General features: G+C 36.9%; 1 long non-coding RNA gene across 1 annotated transcript; it reads right to left on the reverse strand.

The window, feature by feature from the left end:
* Positions 1-2276: 2276 nt before the first annotated feature.
* LOC112980672 (uncharacterized) lies at positions 2277-14793 on the reverse strand. Its single transcript, XR_003258470.2, has 5 exons — positions 14650-14793; positions 12064-12109; positions 9283-9364; positions 8520-8640; positions 2277-6853 (listed from the first exon to the last, which is right to left on the reverse strand). It is a non-coding gene; the product is annotated as an uncharacterized LOC112980672 (long non-coding RNA).
* Positions 14794-22731: the final 7938 nt, after the last annotated feature.

A 22731-nucleotide genomic window follows, 5' to 3' on the forward strand; every position in this document is an offset into this window, starting at 1 on the left:
ACCAACCACAGGGACCGTAACAACGGCCCATGACAAAGGCAAAGGTCCACTGACACGTTACTAGGCAGGTTCAGTGCATTCAGTTTCCTAAGGGAACGGAGCTCTTTATATAGAGGCAAGAACTGTATGTGTAGACTAAAAAGATTGTCTGCTGTGGAATAGCTTGGCTCAGGTTTTAATTTTCCTTAAAACAGTTCTAATCTGCTGGGAACTTCCTCCGACCTGTAAAGCTATTGAAAATATTTAGCATTCTTTGGCAAAGAAACAAAAATGAAATAGCTTGGGCCAGGTTTTCAAAGCATGTGCACACTTCTGTGCGTCCTCACTGGCTAAGGATAGCAAATCCATGATTCTGACAGCTCATCACAAAGCCAAGGAGAGGAACGAAACCTTGCTTCATGTTTGCAGGATTAAGACCCAGGACAGATACAGATCCTATTACCTTTTTTAAGCACAAAAACATAGGAAAGTATGATACTTAATGTGTGAGGTTTTTACCTGCTATGTGGAAGAATATACTAGTGTAAGACAATGCCTCCACCGACAGTTGTATAAGTTGTCATACCTACAGCCATCCAAGACAGAAAATTCACTGTTTGCTACTAAGATTTTGATTTCTTTCATCCCATAAATTCAGTACGTCCTACACATGACCACACAAACCACAGTGATGGTGATGCTACTAAAGACTTTTCAAGACCTTTAGGTCTAATGCATGAGGAACCTGGACTGTTTTTTGATTACACTTAATCTAGCAAATAAAGTACTCCTTAATTCATTCCGGCCAATAAACATCTAATCTTCTTTAATCTAAAAGATCAATAAAATTTAAGAAGTCTTTCAGATAAAAAGAAGTTAAAAACAAACCAAATGCTGTAAAAACACTTGTGTTTATACTAAAAATATTGCATAACAGTACGAACTACTACCTATCTGAATTACGCACTAGAACTTGCATGAAATCCCCTTCGCTCTAAACAGTTACCTGACTCTGGGAAAAATGCACAAAGACCTACTTTGATGTTAGACTCTTTGCTAATCAGACTGAAATGACAAGAAAACTTTCCATAATTTATGAGTTAATTTCTACTAATGAGTCTTCCAAGCGTGTATCAAAGCTGCAAGTCTTAACGTCTTTCCTTTCTTAATGAAGGATATCCTACAAAGATCACAAGCCCAATTATGAAACAGTCCTTCACGATCTATGAAGTAAAGAGGGTACGTATGTAAAGCTGGGCATACTGTAAGCGAAGCATCTTGCATCTCTATAAAACGCAACTGAAGATTAAGGACATGACTTGAACCTTTTATCCGGCTACATGGGCATTTTTGTGGATTTTAATAATCACTGTCTGAAACATTAGGAGTGAAAAGCAGGTGTCCATCAGTTCACAACAGAATTCTTGAAGGGCCTAAGCAAGTTACATTAGCTAAGGATCTAAACTCTTTCTAGGCTTTGAGGCTGGATGCCAGTAAGCTCTGTTGAAACCAGAGTGATGCTGATTTACACTAGTGGAACATAAACTCTTGTGGGGAGTTTTGGACATGGAGAGGAGAGAATGAATTGATATACTACATAGTCAAATTAGGTTTGCAAAACCCGCTGTTTCTGTAGCACTGTTTCCATCACTTCCAATTTCTTTTGAGATGTGTGATTCAACTATGAAAATTAATTTTAGAATCAGTGTTGGCATAAACAGCTGAAAAGTCTATTTTAAAAGTTTCTTTTGATAAGATTGCTTTAGTAAACTTCATATTAGAGAAGCACAGAAGTTGTTGTGGTTTGAGAGGCTTTATGTTCTTTTCCCTGATAAAATCAGCCTAATTTGTTTTAAAAAATGAGAGTTTACAAAGTGTTAATAGGACCCAAAAGTGTTTGGGAAATAACTGTAAGCATGTATTCACAAAGGCATTTCACTGCTCTGCAGGCAATGTTTGAAGGGGTATCAGCTAGCACCACAAGTGATGAAGTCAAAGCCACCCTATGCACTCAGCTGTCTTTATCTACAGTACTTGGTGACTCTGTCAGTTAAATTGCTTTGGGTAGAGGCCCAAAGCCTGTGGTTTCCCCTCCATGACCATGCATTCCTACTACCAGGATGGAAAACAATCCACGTAAATGCTGAGCTTCTTGCCGATTGTAGCTGACATGGAATAAATTGAGGTGACTGGGTAGAAGGATATGAGCTGAGCTACATAATCACCAAAGAGGAAACAATGGCAAAATTCAGTGGAAAATTAAATTATGAAACAACAAAAATATATTAAAAGTCCACAAGCTTTATTTGTGGGAAAAAGTGTAAGCTGGGAACATTTCTGTTTGGCAGAAGGAGGTAGTGCTTGACAAAAATCACAAGACAGTAAGGAAAATTTTTTTTGATCTCCCACTCACAACAGGTCCCAGATCCACAGAAATACATAATTTGCATCACAGAGGAATATTGCACAAAGCACTGCTTCGTGCAGAAAATCATCCTTATTGTGCACCTCTTTCATAAAGGTAAATTCAGCCAGCTGCTCCACTGCAGGATTTGTAGTGGAAGGAAAACATTTTGTAACTGGCCTATCTGCAACATTTTGTTAACGGTTTTGCTCTGGAGAACTAAAGTAGGAATTTGATACCCTGAATTTCAAAAAAGATTTTGAAAGATTTCTTCAGAGAGAAGTTGCATTTTATTCCTAGTTTTTTGTACTCATACCTCCATTCTAGAAATCCCTCAGTCATTGCTGTTGAAAATCCAGTTCATAAATAAGTAGTATAGCAAAAATAGCAAAGAATTTAACTTACAAGTGGCAAATCTTTGCAGTTTTGGCTTTAACCTTCAAGAAAAATTATATCTGCCACAAGACGACATTTACTTAGTTATTGACTGTTCCATGTTTTAGATTCAAATCTTTTATAAGCCCTTGGAAAGATAAACCCAAGAATAAATCAAGTTTAAAGAAAAAAAGACGGGGGAGAGGCAGACTATGGATGTGACTGAAGCTACTTTGTTGGCTTTGAGATTGTTTTTCTCTGTCTATATTCTGCCTGCTAAGGACAGATGAACAGTTGTGGCTCTGACAACCTCATTCTTTTTTCTCTTAAATTCAAACACTATTTCTCACTTAGTTTTCTTCTATACTTGGATGAAGATATACATTCCAAAATATTGAGAAAATTGTGTCAATTTATAGACTAATTTCTATTAAAAAGCATTTACAGAGTTTGTTTCAGTTTCCTTAAATTAACATGCAGTCTGTTAGGCTGAGCTGCTTAATTCTTTTTACTCTCTTCAGACAACAGAATTTTAGGACTCATTGTAATATTCTCCACCCCAATTTGGACAATAAACACTGCACTGATGTTTTTTGATTAAAATTTGCATACAATAGACTACAAAATTTTTGTCAACCTGGCAGATGAAGAAGGTTAAAAACAACTCCATGTAGTACAAATAATTATCACTTTTTTCCCTTTTCTGTACATATCTGTATCTTCAAATACAATTGAAAGTATATATGCACTATCTAGAAGTCTACGAATAATATAAAAATCTTTACTTTATAAATAGAGATACTGAGGCAGAAAAGTGATGAGATTTTTAAGATGTGATATCACTTCATTTCAAACTTCAGACCCTGGGGCCTTGCTGTTCATCGGTTCACAAGATGAAAGCTTTCATTAACTTATGGAGTCATCATGTTCAGCACATTTAAACATCTGTCCTCTTAGAAACTGAGGCATTCAAAATGAAGTACATTATAGTCATCATTCATCAAACATGAGCTGTAGCTCTCTGAACATTAAGTTATATGCAACGTAAGAATAAAGAAGTTATTGCCAACAGCATGACCTCCTTGTACCATAACATCAGTCTCAATCAGCACCCAGCAACCTCTCCCACTCCCTCACACGTGATCTGTTCCTTCCCAAATCCTGCTGTTGATCTTCCGTCCCTTCAGACTACTACTTCATAAACCTGATGCAAAACTGTGTGTAGCTTACCGTAAGACCTTTTTCCTAATGGCAGTATTAAGAATCTTTCCGTGCCCGGACAGTGGATTAATATCCTGCTCCTTTAGAGAACTAGATATTTTTCAGGCAGAGGGCCAGGATCTTGGACCAGATCTGCCTCTAGTGCCCCACTCTCCCATCAAAAAGCATGCAGCTCTTGCCTTCTCCCCTGCATTAGTTCTTGGCTGCCAGATTAGCTCCTGGAGGCCAGGGGCACCTGAGCACACTGAACTGGAACAGGATTGACTGCCAGCCAGCTTTGAGAGAGGGGAACCACAAATGCTTTAAAGCCTTCACTTCCTTTCCTATTTTCCAGTCCTTTGCCAGGGGCAGCTCATTTAGTCTAGGGAATCTAGCCACAGGAATCTGAAATCTATTTAAAGATATTCATTCTTGAAAGGATTATGAGCCTGATTTGATCTAAACTCAAGCACATTTTTACGTTTGACTTTTGCAGGGTCCAAACCCACAGAATTTTAGATTTTATAAACAGAGCAAACATTAGTAGCTGCTACCATAGGGCAAGCATAATGCTTTGTCTGTGAGTATAACTGCGTTAGCCCTGCAGCATTTCACTCGCAACGAGTTTGCAGTTTGCTGTGTCTGCAACTGGACTTGCATTAGGTCTGTTTGCAGGCTAGACTTGGACCTTCAAGAGGAAAGTCCTCACAGCCATTGCCTCCCTTTCAAACAAGCTCTAGGTATCTGCTTTTCACCTTGTTTGAGGTGGAAGAAGATCAGGCACTTTAGCTTTTTATTAGTGGAACAAGCCTGCTCTTACAAGCTTGGGCTGATAATCATAAAACCCTGAATTTATACTTGAAGTGCTCAAGCAGCCACCAAGTTCAATTCTAGCAAAACAGTTGAAAGTATTGTGAGCTACCTTAATAACCAACTTTCATGAAATGATTATATAAGAGAATATTTTTAAAAAGACAACATTCACTTTTTAAATTTTTCTTCAGTTAAATCATTTGAATTCTATGATAGGTCAAATCATATAGCTACTACAATTACAACTGTAATTGAGGGGGCATGAATCTCAATTTGATTAATCCTGAAAAAAATATATATATTTAGTCTTTGCTATGCAAAATAACCCTATTTTGTGTTACTATAAAATCTGAACTATTTACAGACTTATTGCTCTTCATGGATAACTTTTCAAAATTAAAGATGATAATTATCCTGCTAAAATAACTTGTACTTTTGTGTTCAAACATTCATAAAATTCATTGTTTTCCCTCAAGTCATTTTCATTTGGATAAAAACAAATGTTAAATCAGAAATTTTATTTTAGTTTATAAATAAATTTATAAATAAATGTCTTTCTAGACAGCATTTCAACAGTTCCTAGATCATTATGGAGAGAGAGGCTCTTTGATTAAATGTCTAGTCTGGTGATGTTCAAACATGCTGGATACTGTAACAAAAAAAATAGTAGTAGAACAGTAATGACTGGCATTAAAATTAGCACAGATTTCTAAACACAGAGTGAAAGGAAAGTTGATTCTTTGTAATCAACAAACACACCAATTGTTTCTGAAATTTTAGATAATTATGGAGATTTAATATATATAATTTCCAGTGCACAATATTGGGAAAAAGTTTCTTGAACTTTACCTCATCAGGATCTTTTGATGAGTCGGCTGACTACTGATTTCCTTCCATTACAAGTGTCAATATCATAAAGTAACCATACTTAGATGAAAAAGTTCATATACGGGTATTTAGGAAGAAAGGCTCCAAAACTGCAAATGGTTATGACTTGCTTGTCTTTCATTTCCATCTTTTTTGATTTCTCTGATTAGCCTTTCTTTTCATATTTAAAATGACTTAATTAGGTCACTGCATTAATTTGGTAGTACTGGATTAGAAAGAGCCTTTAGGTGGCTACTAGCTCCAACATCCTAACTCCCAATGACTCTCTCAGAAGGCCTGTATACACAATACATACATACACAAAAGGAGATAGGTGCTGCAGAGCCTGAACCTCTGTCACATTGCTCTACATCCTTTTTCTTCCCTATCTAGAAGTCACATGCTCCCCCTTCCTCAGCCTCAGAGGGGAAAAGGAAATTCAGGACTGTAATAACCCATGTAACTTAATAGACAAAATTTTTTAATTGTTACAGTAGATCAAGCACAAGAGGGGTTTTGCAAGATGCAACAATTTTTTCAAAACAAAATAAAACATATGGATTAAGCTAAGGAATCTCCAAGATTTGAAGGTAGTTTTAAACTGCTGTACAAAATGATGAGTTCTCAAACAAACATAGTCAGTTCTGGAATGCAGTAAGGATTCCTACAACAGTAGCCTTGGAACCCCAAGTTTCCTGAGCCATTTTATACAAATTCAGAAAAATTGTCTGCATCCCAGTATAAGTAGCAGTGCATTCGCTGTAAATAATAAAGCAGAATAGTCTGTTTCTGGGTTGCAGTGATGATTCAAAGTGGATCAACACAGAAATACAAGATAAGAAACAGTAGTAATGGAAACTGTAGATGTCTCCTACATTTTTCCCCAAAGTAAAATAAAGAATATAAAGCCAAACAGGATTATCACCAGGCATTTTCTATCAGAGGCAATCAGTCAAAAGCTAGGTCCATTTTCAATGGATATTTCATAGGAGAAAATTAGCTTTTAAAGAGAAACATGATTTGCAACATTGCAAAGTTAATGCACTGTTCTGTTCCAGGACATAGCCATGCAGTGTGGGGTCGCACGTAAAGCAGGAAATATTTGGCTACAGTTTCAGCCTTAGGCCTTGATCCAGAAAGCTGATCCATGTGCGTAGACTGTTCAGTCTGGAACTTTTGCACCGGTTGGATTAAATTGCATCAGACTTCTGTGCACTTAAAGAGAAGATATGGAAGCTGTTGGTGGAATCAGAGCAGCAGGGGTGAATCAGAAGAGACAGACACTTTGAAGGAGCAATACAATTTGGGGAAGTTGCATAGCTGGGTTACATAGATGGGTTGAAATGGATCAATAGAGTTTAAGGGCTCTGTAGCCATCTCCTTTTTCTTATCACCTCCCCAAGGCTCCTTATCCCATATAGTCCCCTTTCTCCACCCCCATAGCAACCCCTTCTTTCCTTCTTCTCCAAATTTCCTATGCTACTTCCAAGGAGGTATACCAGACCAGGACTTATTCCTACCCTTACTGAAAAGGAAGGCAAGTGAAAAGGAAGAGAGCTCTGCAAAGGTGAGCTTTCTGGTCCTGTAGCTGCCAGGATGGGAGTAAGAACTGCAGGACAGAAGCCCATCTCCACTTCCATATTTCTTTCCCTCTTACCAACAGCAGTGGAAAGAGCTATGCAAACAAACAATGGAGATAATTTCTCCAAGCATTATCAAAGCTATCAGTCTCAGGTGCCACAATTTGTTTCTAATCTCCTCAGTGAAGTATAAGCTACTTTCTAGCCCTATTACCAGTACATTTGGTCATTAAAATTAGAGAGAGGGGGAGAGAAGAGGAAAAAACAAAACAAAACAAAAAAAACCACAGGTATGCACAGTTTCTTAAAGATTCAGTTCTGTCATCAAGAGGAGAAAGCCAAAACTTATAAAATTCTCCTTAAAATATGAGTGATTCTCCAACTCTCTTGCTTTCTCTAGGAACCAGTGACTTACAGTGGGCATTGTTTATAGGACTCAACATTTTAAGCCTCACCTCAGATGTACTCTGTACTAGACAACTGTACAAGCTTGTACAAGACAACCAATATACAAAGATTCTCTACCTCCATCTTATCAGTGTCTTTGATAAAACTGTAGTAGTACAGCAGCAATAAATGAGACCAGAAAGGACTGATGGTTCCCCTAAATGTTTCCACCTTCCAGTAAATTATAAACATTCATATGCAGAGTAGAGCAAATAAGGCATGTAACGCCAAGCGACCAGTCCATAAAAATCCAGCATAGCAGTATAAGAATCTGACAGGGCAAAAAAAATCTGGTTTTTTCTGTCAGTGTTAAAGCTTTAACTATTATATATGACCAACACTTGGCCATAATTTGACTAAACTGAATGTTTTGTTACCTGTCTCTTGTCTGATCTATTTGGGACTCATAAAGCATGCCTGTGTCCACTTTCTCTATCCAAGTTCCTTAACAGCCCAATCTAACAGTGATCCAAGGAATACATAAAAAAAATAAGATATATTTCAATTTACACAAGAAACACCCATTCAAAAAGCAGAAGGTGAAAGGATACATCTTCTATAAAATCAGGTAGAGAGCAGCTAGAGAATTTGCCAAGAAGGTAGCTTCTGTCTACTGGGAGAGTGCCTAAATCCTTAGGCTACATATGTTAAATTGATGTAGAATACTCTGTAATCCTCCTGTTGAAGCCAGGATATTGTATGAAAAGGAACACAAAATTTTGGGGCCAAAGACAGAAAAGGAGAAGGAACAAGCCCAGTAGGTTGGTTGCTCCCAAACTTTTAAGCTACAGGGTATGGAGAGAGCAAGTCCAGTTAACCCAAGTTAGACTAGAAAGTGAAAATAGGTAACACACCATGTATAAGCAGCTATCCCTGAGGAGGATGTTTGCAGAGTCACAGAATCACAGCATCTCCTTTATAACAGAGTCCAGGGAGCTGAACTGACATATAGCAGTTATGTCTCTGCTTCTTCCACTGTTGGGGAAGTTAAATGAAGTTAACCCTCTGTTTGCTACTGAACAAATAATATTGTCCCTGAATTCTGTCCCAAAAAAACATTTTGCAAGTGTATGCGTTATTTGCGATTTGTTTGGTTAATGCACTTGCAGTGTTCTGGATAGTCACTTCCTTACAGTGCCATACAAATATCATTGTAAGGTACTGCCAAGAAAATAGTAATAGGATAATCTGTCTAATAAAGCCAGACATTTCTTAGTTCAGCTTCAGTGAAGAAACAACTTGCCACACCAGCAGCTGAAGCACACTGCGTCAACAAGATGGAATGTAACTTATTTCATGCTGCAGTGTGCATTAGAACAGAAATCAGGGCACGATTACTGCTTGACGTGTGGGGTTCGTTCAGGCGTAATAGCAGCACTTCGAGAGTGTGCTATGATGGAAAACATCTGGCCCATTTGGGCCTTCTCTTGCACAGCCAGCCTGCGTCTGTCCACTGACAATAAGCCAGCTGGTCATTCCTTTCATAAACACCAGCTAACTATCTGCTGATACTCGTTTAGGAAACACACTAAATATGAGAGATCTAAGCTCTGTGCAAAGAGAAGCTGTCTTCAAGAAATTTCATTACGCTCTTCTGAAACAAATCTCAAAACTCACACTTTTTGCAGTCATACAGGAGATGTGGCATCGTGATGCCTTGCACACATCATTTTTTCTAAGCCAGAGGGGACAGGATATTCTGCAACAAAAGAAATAGCAATGTTTGCACAGCTTTTGATTCATTTTCCCTCCAATATCCCCACACAATTTACAGGATACCACAGGCATGAAATTTTGAAGACTTAGTTTTTTGACTGATGCAAGAAGGGGACAGCTCCATGTAAAGAAAAACAGAGGAACAAAAAAGTCTATACCAAAGAATGAATTTTGAAACAAAGAAAACCACTCCAAATCCCAGACTCAAACAGAACAGAGAAAGAGAAGCTAATAGTTGGGCTGCTTCTTGGCTGTTTTATTTTTCATTTTCTTTCCTTTCAATTATAATTCATCATCCTTCCAACAGGTTCCCTTTTTCTTCTTAAATGAAGAAACAAAAATTTTGGCATAACAAGGCAGATAACAAGACAGCAGGCTTTTTCCTGCAATGTTTAGTAACTTTAAAGGAACGAAATCAGCTAACTGACACCCTGTAGTTGTGTCCCTCATTGCAGTGCAGGTTTCTACAGCACTTTCTACTTGTAATTCTAAAATGCTGCTTGAAAAAACAATCTAATAAGGCTTTGGCCATTTGATGTTAATCACTCTGTGTTACAAGTTTGCCCTAATATATTTTAGTGTATGAATATACACATATTTTGAATACTACATGTGATCTGGCTCATGACTTTCAGAAAATACAGAATATGCATAAACAAATTGTAATGCAGTCACATCTGGAGATCCTGTGCTGAAGTACTTCCATCAGGTGGAGCTAGAGAGGAGAAAGAAGCGGTTAGCAAAAAGCGCACTACAAATTTGAAACAAAGCAGATGTGTTTTCAGTCAGCAATGTTGTAACTTAATGTAACTTTTGGCATGACATCTGAAGTGCCAATGTGCTGTGTTCTGCTTCACAGCCACCCTCACACCACTACAGATACCAGAAGGGGTTCCCAGAGAAATTTCATTCTTTATTCTGATGCCTTCTTTCCTCCCCTCCTCATTATGCTTTCCCTCTCTCTTTTTCAAAAGGAAGTCTCCTAACCACAGAATGAAAAGATAAACAAACTCTTCCTTACGCAAACCACCACACTATTAAAATAAAGAAACACTAAGTAGGATTTTACAGCAAGAAGTCAGAAAGATATTAAGAGAAGGCAGAATTATTCTGCCTAACTTGCTGCGTGGAAGAGGGGGGGGTTAAATTAATGAAAATAAGCCATTTGGGGGGTATGCATTCCAGCCGCATAAAAATTCTTCCTAGAATTCCTACTAGCTTCTAACATTAGTTCTAACAACATTACCAGTGACATATATGGTGACTAAAAATGAAGGCTTACAAAACAGGTTTATCTAAAAACGTTAAATAAGCACAGCCATTCCAAAACAGTTGTCAAAATCCTTTGATAAAGTTATAGTCCTGGTTAAAAACATTGCTTCTCATACTAAGGGGACAAACTGACAAGAGGTTAGTACACAACAGGTGTGTACAGAGGTGGTACAACACAGTTTGTGCAGATGTTTTGAAAGGGAATTTCTGACCATTTTTTTCCTCTCAAACAAATCACCTGAAGGAGGATCGAAACTAGATGTGATCAGTGCAGACTGGTTAAAATGGAGAGAACAATCATTTTGAAGCTTTAACAAGAGGTATCACCTCCAAGTACTTCATTTGGGTGCTGAAGTCAAAATCCTAGGGTGACAGCAAAAATAGTTTATAGAAGCTGCCTAGGGAACAGGAAAATATATTTAACTTGAGTGATCAGACAACTACAGTGCTACTTGCTAAAGAGAGCAAGGTGTACCTCAGAAAGCAATTCCTAATTAACTGAGCAGCATGTTATGCTCAACATTTAAATAATTTTGGATATTTGTAAAAACAATTATTAGTTTGCAGAGTTTTGGAATGAAATAAAAAGACTCCAGCCTAGAGAAGTTCTGTCTAAATAGTTTGGCTAGCCCTGAGGAAAATCTGCAAAAACATCGCAAGTGCTTGTAAGACTCAGGTTCCATTTCCAGGAACCTGAGCCCTTAGGAAACCAGAGATAGTGCTTTTAACCAAACCTGATGCACCTAGCTTAGCCAGCTGGGCTGCTTTGTAGTCAGCAAAGAAATCAAGTTCTTCCAGTGGACAATTCAATCATTTAAATTAGGTTCTTGCCATGGATCCCCACTGGAAAAAAAAAAAACTACATCTCTCCCTTAATTATATAGGGAACCTGAAGAGATTAGCAAACTAATGCAGCTGGCTGAAGTTAGGAGCCTAAATTTAGTAGGCTGAACATACTGCCATGTTTTCTGTAAACTACTGGTACTTATGCTTCCACTGTGTGTCTTAAACACTTCCCCCCGCCCCCTTTTTAAGGGGACTTACATTAAGTCAATCAGACATTACTGAAAAACTTACCATTAACATTTTCTATTCATTGAACATATTCAACACAGTAAAGGCTTTGCTTGAAATATTTTAGGAGCAATTAAAGTGAGAACCCTCCTTTACAGCCATAGATACTTAAATCCAATGCATTAATGATCTGTGCAAATTGTAATACATCAGTATTTCTCCAAAGCAAAATACTTTCCACCTTCCTATCTTCACATTCTGCCACACGCTTTAGCATTTTGTGAATATTTTCTTAGAAATAGTAAAAGAATCTTGCTGAAGTGGTTCAATAGACTATTTCAATGGGGGGGGGGGGGGGGAGAAGAAAGAAAAGCTTATTGGCTTCCATTTTCTTACTTCCCAGGTGTGCCAACAGCAACAAAGCAAGGAGCAGTATATTGCCCTATTGGAGAGAACAGAAACACACATAAAAATCAGAAGAAACCACAACGTCAAGTTCTTCTTATGCCACATAAGGCCTGAATCTCCTCTCACTGAAAGTAATTAAACTTCTACCATTGATTAAAATGAAACCAGTTTTCAGTCCTAAATGATAAAGCATTCAATTATTATTTTCCACTTCATGATAATCAGAATAACTGTAAAATTAACTAGAAACTTGAAAAAAAAACAGCCAGGTTCTAATATTTGGGCTTTTTCCTGAATAGGATAATACAACTATTGACTTCAAAGGCACAATTAGTGTTATTGAAAACTCTGGACTCCAGCTGAGTATGGAAAAAGGGAAAAGTAGAGGTAGGGGCAATTTCTAATTCATTATCCCAAATGCTCTCCCCTGCCTAGTGCTTCCATAAGTTATCAGAGAGAGGAAGAAATCTATTAAAAAGAGTAGGACTGTGTAATTTGGAAGTTAAGGAGTGACATTACAAAAATATCTGGGATACTTGAAGCCTGGAACTGAAACAGAAGCAACATACCTATATTAAGTGATCAGCTGAATATGACCTTATTATCACTGAGAGAGTTCTCTTGCACACAGATAGTTCACATATTAACTCTGGCAACAGTACCTACCTTATATTGCCAATGAAGCTACAAAAACTTGCTTCAAGTCTATTCCATCAGAACATTTAAAAAACATAAATGGTTAACATTTCCACCTTAATTAAAACAGTGCAAACAAGAAAGTCCAGAGAAATATCCATTTCAAATAAAATCAAGGGCTATACCCAGTAAATAAATAGCAAATACCTAACATAGCATGCTAGGCCTTTATGACATCCCTGTTGTCTGATACTACTTGGTTCTTAAAACAACATACCTGGGACTTTTAGCTTAGCACATAGCCTAGAAGTTACAGCCCACATGGAAAGTTAGGAATGCTGGGAAAAGGGAAATAAAGGACAAAACCAGTTTTTATCCCTGAGAAGAAAAGCCCAGCTGGAACTGTGATTAGATCAAGGCACGTGTGGTCCCTAGCTCTCACCTGCTAAATTAACTTCCTACACTCATCTCAGTTTTATCTTTTAAAAGTTCCTGTCTAAAGCTTATAATGAAAATTTTAAAGCATAGGCCAAGTTAAATCAATGTAGCAATACCTCTCAGAGTCTACAAAGAGCTGGAAACAGTAGAACCGGGAAGGATGAATGGCCAGCTTCATGCCAATTAACAGTAGAACTTGGTGCTCTGGAAGGACTTCACCAATGCTACCCCAGCAGAAAATCTCTGAGTACAGCAGCAGGTGAAAGAAATGGGTTTACCCATCTAACAGTAAAACTCTCAGCTGTTAGTAAAGCTGCTGCAGAAGCTGTGAGAGGGGAGGAAGATATTGCTGATGTTTCCATCTCCAGGGCAGGAAGCGGGAGTACTAAAACTGTTCCTATAACAGAAAATATGTGACTGCAGTTTTCAGGGAAGGGAGGCAGTTCCTTGTAAGAGGTATAGGCAGAAAAGTCTCAGATGGAACAATACAATACAATGAAAAAAATTGCTCTAAACTGAGTTTGGAAATTTCATTCTACTTCTGATTTTGGACCGGAAGACTAGGTGGGGGAGTTAGCAAAGCCTGAGCTAAATCTCTTCAGGCAATAGGCATATATGTAATAGAAGGCAAAAAAAAGAGCTGGTTAGAGAGGTGCTCTTTAGCTAAGGAGCATGATAAAGATACACCATGAGAGGGAAATGAAGGACTTCCATAGAACTGAAGGAGAGCAAGAGTGAACTCAGAGTGCGTGTTTCAGCTCGAGGACGTTGCTTTGCAAAGAGGGAAGAACTGAAAGCTCTGGTTTGTGCTCTTTGGGAGCTGGAGACAGGCAGAGCTGTACATGTCTGCTGCCTACTTGCCTTTTAACTCAGGGAGTATTGGAATCATATTGTTTGCTTGGAGACAAAAGTAGGGAAAGTTGTAGGGTACCCCAGCAACTAGAACTCAAAAGCCATGTTTTGGCCTAATATTTCTACTAATTTGTGCAACAGAGAAAGTCTGGAGCAATAGCCTACTTTTCACAAATGTTTCCTAAGTGAGATAAAACAGGGTTTACATTTAAAACACAGCTATACATAGTTTTTTGGCTCTTCTTCTCGTCTCCTTCTCAGAAAGTTATCTAAAGCATGGGGACAGAAAGACATTAGAAAATACGCTATCAAAAAACTTCCTAAGTATCAAAACATTCAATTTGTTTTCAAATATATACTTTAAAGCAACTGATTATTTTAATTCTGTATCACTATCCAAGCTGTTAGATAGAGATTAGCAAACACCAAATTTTAATGAAGTACAAAACTTGAATTAAAACTTTAATGCTTGTTCAGAAGGTACTGAAAAAAATATTTTATTCAAGATATCTTAGGTTTACTAAAGATATTCACATTTTCTTTCTTTTCCTTCATGAATTATTATTATAGGACAATGATAATTTTTATAATGGAGAAATCCTAATAAGTAAATATTGAGTATATTGAATATATTTATATGCCACATACCTGATTTTATTGTAAAAGTAATTCGCTGAAGTCAAAGTCTGCCATTTCTTAATGAGTCTTCTAGGAACTCTTAAGAATTACTTTAATTTTTCAGTTGTTTCCAAGCTATATGTTCTTCTAGATGAGGAAATGTATGTTAATCATCTTCACCCACTTCCTGTTAAATGAAACAGCCCGTGTGTGTTTCAGAGTTATGACTACATTCTCAAGTCACTTCTTTGACGCATACAGAGAATTTGCTGTACCGAGTTCTTTGCCATTATTAAAGACTATAAGAAAACAATAGGCAGCAGGTCCTGGAGCTTCTAGGTCCAGTCCAAAAGCCACTAAAAATTAAATGGAAACATCCAGCAGCTTTGGGTCAATCCTTTAAAACCCTGTTTGCTTTCAGTGTTAGTTTCCTCACACTGCCTGCAGATTTAAACACACCTCAAACTTCACCTAGGGAGAGCACCACTTGCATAGGAAGCAGACTGCTTTCTGACTATGTCTAGAGTAGCAAATAGTGTGTGGACAAACAGTAATTTGAAGAGTCAAACAGTTGGTCCTGAGGAGACCTTACGTCTACATTATACACATTTTACATTTTTCTCACTTTGGACTAGCTCTGGTTTGGACCCATGGACTGAATGCCCATTTGCAGCTGGAGCGCATTAGATGTGTTCCTGTTGTGCATCCTCCAGTTTATTTTCCTTCAAAAGAAATTCGCTTTGTGCACTCTGAGCCTGCCCCACAATGGGAACAGTTAAGTAGGGCCAACTGAGAGATTAACTTCAAAATGGCACTCCTGATCTCAACTGAAATGGCAATATAAACATACCCTCTCTGTCCATTCAAATTTACTCTATTGCTAAAACCAAGAACAAAGTCATCAGTTATGACTTTTATGCTGAAAACAGAAATTAGTCTTTCATAACCCCACCTGATGATAATATGCTGTGTCAGTCTAGGGAATGATGTGGTTTTGGTATAAAATGAGGTCCTAAAACAGTAGAAGTTGAGAGGGGAGGTATCATCCTGTTTCACCGTCTGGGTTCTCTAACCTCATCAAGTTAGTCTCATCTAACTGAGATGTGGTATCCAGAAGAGTGTTCTACCAAGATGAAACTCTTCTACAACACTTTTCAAAACCTGAGGATTCTGAACTTTAATATGAAAAAAATGAAAATTGCTTTCACTTTAATAAAATATGAATGGAATCATATTATCCTACAAAAAGTATGCGTAAAGAAAAACATGATACTGCTTCTATATTTTTATTTCAAAACTGACCTTTTAAAATCTTATTTATTTTCAGCATGTTGTAAACATATTTCACTGATGGGAAGATGGTCAGAAGATATAATATTATAAAGTTGAGCAGTGCCTTATATATTTATTTATTGGGCACTTTTTTCAAGAGTATCCATATTTCAGGTGCCTAAGCGTTCCAATTACCATGAAGTGCAAGTGAAAAGCTCATAAAATCTAGAAATGTAATTTCTTTTTACATGATCTGAAGCAACGTTTTTAATAACTTCTCAAAAATCCTATTCATCATTAATATTTCACCATCCTAAAGAAGTCAAGAATAAATGAAGTTTTTAAAAAATGAACCATCATTCAGAACATTTTGTATTTGGGAGAAGAATAAATCTCAACTGACTGACATACAGCTAAAATATTTAAACATTTTCACACATACTATTTATCTGAAAAACAGGAATATCAGAAAACTACTTGGTGTCTATGCATGTATAGATGTAGAAGATACTGATTTGTATTTTTAAATTCCAGCTTTCATTTTAAAATATTTTAGACTTTTATTTTAAAATGTCTTTATGATCTTAATTTCCTTAAACTAACCAAATCTGCCACAAAAGATATCATAATTTTTCTTGAAGACTCAGTGGTCTAATTTCCTTACTGGGCCAGAATAAGAAAGAGCGAATGCCCATGCTGAAAACAGGGATTGAAATCAACTTCCTCTTGCCACACAGGCTTCATTTGTCAAAGCAGGCGAAACATCCCCTATTGCTCCAGGAAACACCCTGACAAATAATGTGTTAATACAACATTATGGTTTCCCACTACCATCATTCAGGAACATCAGATCTAGTACAACTCAGAGCTCTAAAAAATAGGAGTTACAGAGTTAAGGTAAAAACAAAAGCAACTAAACTGTTCCTTATGGCTGCATTTATATGTTAGAAAAACTGGCATGTGTGAAAGGTCACAGCTATGGTATCCCCATGTGTAAAGGTAAAGGTAAAACTTTGTACATGTAATTTCGTACATGTAGTGTATGTTGTATGCATACTGTACATGTAGTGCTGTTTCTGGGAGACAAACTATTTGTTTAGATGGGGTATATCACCTAATCACAAGGTCGATGATAGTTTACCCTTGAATGGTTTAAGTGCTCTGTTTCTAGAAGAAAAGGTAGACAGAGTATATCTTACGAACTATGAGGACATAACTTAAGGCAGAATCAAGATCAAGATATTCAAAATATATTCAAAAATGTGAATTTTGCTGAACTCCGTAGTATAGAGAGGTACAAGAAACTTCCAGGCAATGTTAATTCTTGTTAAGCTGCCAGTCGATTTCCTATATTAGAAAGGGAGATGTTCTTAGTGGTATAAGCATTCAGTTTTACATTTTTGTTGCCCTACAGATTTGCAGTTAAATCTCTATAGCACCCAGCAAGTCATAAAGGATGTTTTAAACTTCCTATGTGCTCCTTGTCCAAACTGCACATTCGGAATAGTGGAAAGCAGGATATAAATGGATTTCAAAGTGTTTCAAAGACAAAGTCACTGACAAGGAGGGAAAAGCAGGGAAAAGTTGAGACACATTAACTGACATTTTTATTCCATGGTACTTACAACTACTAAAATATATGAGAAAATACTTTTTGCTTTCTCTGTTTTTCTCTCACCTTTATCCTGTCCACCTCTTTATCTTTTCTCTGTGCTAAGGAACCCTAGTGTCTTTATCATTCACCTCTGCAACATATAGCCTTGGCATATGACAACATTTCCAGCTAACCTCTCTCTCTCTTTTTCCTGGCCACTAAAGCCCTTACCATGTAGGAAGCCATTAATTCTAAAATGTTTCCTAAGCTGTTGTCTTCTAAACCCATGTACATATATGATATGAATCAGCATACTGGAGGGACGCATACTTCCTTGGTTATGAGATCAAAGTTTCACACAGGCTCTGCATTCAACTACATCTCCTCCAGCAGTGTACCTTCTCTTGCTTTCAAGAGTTTTCTACTGACAGGCTTCTGGTCTGCCCATCCCTTTCTCCTCTCTCAGGTAGATCTTTCTCCAAGAGGTATCATGTTTCCTGCCTTCTATTTCCTGCATTTGAGATGCTTATACTTGTGGTTTCCTTAACACCTTCAGGAATATCAAACTAGTGCTTTAGCTCTTCTCTCTTGGCAGATCTTGGAAAATGTAAGAAGCAAGGAGAGAGACTCTCATTTACCTGCGCTAGGACACAGAAGGGAAACATACGGGGCTGATGAGCCATTCATCTGTATTTCACCCCATTTCTCCCAAAACCTCTCACACAATGTCCTATCTTTTCCTTCCTATTCTCAAACATTCCCACCCAGTCTTCTGACTAGGCACACTCTCTCCTCCCCAGTGACTGCTCCTCACTGGTGGATAGTTCACGGAGATGAGTTTACTTGGGAAAAGAAGGTTAACTTTACAGACTGTTTATCTGTAACCAACCAACCAAGTGTCATGAATTGAGAGAAATTTCAAGATAGTACTTGCAGTGCTAACAAATCTAATTATTTAACTATTACAACAGCAGGGCATATTCTTCAACATCTTAAATCCTAAAATTAGATGATTACATAGGACCCGCTAAAAAGCTACGGATCTAGACCTTTTGGTTTTAGTGAGTGCATTATACACATAATTCCAATAGGTATAAATAAGAGGAACAAGTGAATCCATTTCTTAAACTAATACAAGTATGACTGCTCTTACAATTAGTTTATAATGTTTTTCTGAGTATACTGGCAGACATTCACTGCTGGGTAAAATCTGTCTATGAATCCATACCTTAAGGGAAAGCCAAGATATGGACTGGGCAATTTGGACAGAGATGAAGAACTGACTACAGCATAAGCATCTTCTGAAAGAAGGTACTTGGTTATCTGGCTTGATTTGCAAATTATAATTTGGTATTGGTTTACTTATTTCATATTGGAAATACAAGTATTTTTTGTTTGTTTCTGTAGTACATATGTTTCATAAGCTCACTGCACTAAATTTTGGAAAGGACTCTGGAAAATGTTTTTAATCTACAAGCAGAAATGAATCTTGCATTTTTTTTTCCCATGCTCATTGGAATCAGCCAGACGGCACTGCTATATCAGTTTTTTGTCCACAGTCTAAAACTATGGCTTTCTTTGCTCACATGATACAGGTTAGCCTAGTCTTTCATTTTTTAAAAATGTGGTTTAGCTCCTAATGCATTTGATCTAACCTGTATCTTTAAAAAAGATTTGTAGGTGGTCACCGAACGTAAAATTCTGTTATTCTTTAACGGCCTGTGAAATATATATGTCATCAGATCCATTTTACAACATGGCATATAAATGCTATCTGGCAGAATCCTAATGATTTTTTAAAGGTATTTGAAAAGTACATATTTAAAACTACTTTTACATTTTACTTACAAACTTACATGTGCTTGCTGAATTCACATTCTACTTCTCTGCCTTTTAAATTGCAGTGGATCCTTATGAATTTTAAGATTAAGGATAAATTAAAGTTCTTCTGATGTGAGTTCTCTAACTCATTTTTTATTTTAGGATAAGTATTTAGATTTAATAATCCTTCACTTTTGTATGAAGACCCATTTTAACACTATTAAAATTGTTTTTAAACAATCCTTTTGAGTGCAACTTGAAATTTTTGTTTTGTGGGGAATATCACAAGTTCTGGTCTCTTTTAGAGTTGAAATGGAATGGAAACAAACAAAAATATCAGAAATATTTCATCAAAAGAAATTGCAGAAAAATATTTTGGATTAATCTAAATATTCCACTTTGATGTGACCATCTTAAAAATTTTATCCAGTAAGCAAACAAATGCAAAATTCTAATATTTAAAAGACTTCTTTCTCTAAAGGATCTTAAAAGCCTTTGAGTTTTCACAAAGCATCCTACTTTGGACAAATCAGAATTTTCAATTAAAATATTCAACAAAATATTCCAGCTAGCACCAAATTTTAATTTGGCAATAATAAGCTTATGTTTATACAACGTTCCATCGCAAAGTGTTTTATGTTTTCACTTATTGAACTTGTGCATATTTTCATAATTTAATTGTATCTTTGACCCTGTGTTATATTTGCATTTAATATCCCTAAATGCCCACTCTAATTTCAATCTATACTTATATTCTCTTTGAAGATCAGAATTCCAAGCAGTATAATTTCCCTTAGAATTATCTGGTTCCAATATCTCTCTGACAGAAGACATGTTTACTGAAATCCTATACCACTTGTCAAACCTGAACATTTCTGTTGATTATCTTTCCAAATACAAATGCTGGCAAAATCAAAGATGCAATCTTTATGTTTGAGAATGGCAAACACAGATCAGAAGGCTTTTCTGAGCATACAAAATACATCATTGTTATTTAATAAAGGTTATCAACTTTTGTATAAAGCACAGCTGCTTCATTTCATGATAGATTGTGTTGACTGTGTTTTATTTCTGAATAAATATACATTTAAATTAATGCAAATTAATATTCAAGGTGTGTGTATTCGTTTTACTCTCTCTTTCTCTCCACTAGATATCATGACATTTTTGCTCTTCAAGTAATTCCACTGCAAAACTAATGCCAATAGTTTGGCGTCTCAGAAGAAAGTAATACAATGAAATTATTGTATATATAGTACCTGTGCTGCAAAGGTCTGGCAGTCATGAGCATTTTATATTTGCAACTCAGAAGTCTGCATCCTTAATACAGTAAACCTTTCTATCAAAAACAATTCCATGTGATTCATTTTGAATTGCATCTAATATTGAAGGCTACAATTTTGATTCTGTTTGAAAAATTTATGTGCAGTAAGAGAAATGGAGATTTCTAACTGGGCCAAATGCTAGTTCTGTTCTGATTACTGTTTTTAGTGTCGCATAATTGAAATTCATTCCTGCCATCCTCTCTTCCTTGACTTCTTACTAAAGTCAGGAGACTTTAATTAAACTGTATACCACACTCTTTCTATCTCTTTTTGCTTGCTTGCCAGTTTAAATCACTCACATCTCTGTAGTTGTTAATATTCACCAAAAACTTATCAGATAGCTAGAACCTCAGCGGTCCTCAAAGAACCACAGTGGGGGGAGTGGTCTTGAGAGATCATCTAAGCCACTGCACTGCCGCCCAAAGACAGAATGAACTATACATACCTCATTTCTCATAAATGCTCATCTAACTTCTAATAAAGGGGATTCCACAACATCCCCAAGCTATCTATTCCTGCAGCTAATTATTTTTAAGAAGATTATCTTGATATCTAATCTGAAGCCAATTACTTCCTGTACTGCCCCTCACACACATGGAATTAGAGTTTTCCTTTCCTCCTCATAGAGCTCTTTTTATATGCTAAGACTGCTATCATGTGTCTTTATTATCCTTTTTCTGGACAAATAACTCCAAATTTTTTCTGGTTTTCCTTTTAGGTCATGTTTCTTGGATGTGAGCACCTCATTGGCCTCCTCTAGACTCTGACTTGTCACCATCTTTCTCCAAGTGTCATACCCACACCTGGGCACATTATTCCAGCCAAGGTTTTTCTGCTAAAGCTTTCTGCTTTTAACTTTCTTCAGCTCCTGCTGAATAGAGCAGAACTACCTCACATCTTGCAGGCTAGGCTTCTGTTTCCTTATCCCTCATGGTGTCTGCCTTTTTCACAACAGAATGACACTGTTAGCTAATACTTGGTAGTGATCCAAAATAACTCAGTCCTTCACATAACTGCTACGTAAATACCTGTTTCTCAAACTGTATTTCTGCAGTTGAACAGTCCTTCACAAAATATTTTACCTTACACTTGTCCCCACTGAATGACATCCATTTTTTTCTAGCACATCTCAAAATATTTGAAGATCACTTTGCTCTTTGAATTACTACAATGACTACTTCAAACTACAATCCTCTATATCACCTGTTTTTCACATCAAAACTCTATTGACAATATTGGAGAATAACTCTAAATTTAACAGGTTTTGCGGCTACTTTGTGTGGATACCCCATATAACAGGAAACGATCTATCATTACTGCACAGGCAGTTTTCAGTTTTCAGTTTTTGAGACCCTGAACACTTCACATATCTTTTGTCCTGGAATGGAAAATGGTCAACTGGTAGGCTTGAAGTCTGTTCCTGTCCTTAGCAGTGAGTTATCATGTTCTTAATTCATTTACTATACCCAGATTGTTACTGAAAAACAATTATACTTCCTCTCACAAAGTGTCTGTAAGACCAGAGAATTAATATTAAAAATTTGTTGGGCAGGAAATGTTGCAGAAATGGCAAGTGCTATATATTCTACTTCAGAAAGGAATTTAAAATAATAAACACATGTAAACATTCCAATTACTTTCTGGCACATTTTGAGAAAGAAAGTGTTTTTATTTTTTGCTTAGCCCTCTATGAACAGTGTTTTTCACTGCAATCTCCATTCCTGCTGCTGAATGCATTTGGGTGGGAATGTGGCTTTCTTCCTGCTCAGGGCTGGTGTTGTTATACATCACCATTCAATGAGCTACAGTTACCTGCATGCTAGTCAAGTCCTAGGTTCATCCATGATAGGTGCCTCATACTGACACCTCAGAAATTGTCTGTTCACAAGAAGCAAGCAGAACTAAATGAGGCAGAAATGTCATTTTGTAAACACAAAAAAGGGAAGTCCTGTCTTGCAAGTGCCACAGTACCTGGTTTCATCATTCCCTCTGTGTTTGTGAAGTTTCACTCCGAAGTTTTATGCTAATATGCAGGAGTGTCCCATTGAAAGACTGTGAGATATTTATCAAATCTTCAATCACCTCAAATTTTATCAAGCT

This window comes from Dromaius novaehollandiae, chromosome 7 (genome assembly GCF_036370855.1).
Source record: "Dromaius novaehollandiae isolate bDroNov1 chromosome 7, bDroNov1.hap1, whole genome shotgun sequence".
In the NCBI taxonomy this organism is placed as follows: Eukaryota; Metazoa; Chordata; class Aves; order Casuariiformes; family Dromaiidae; genus Dromaius; species Dromaius novaehollandiae.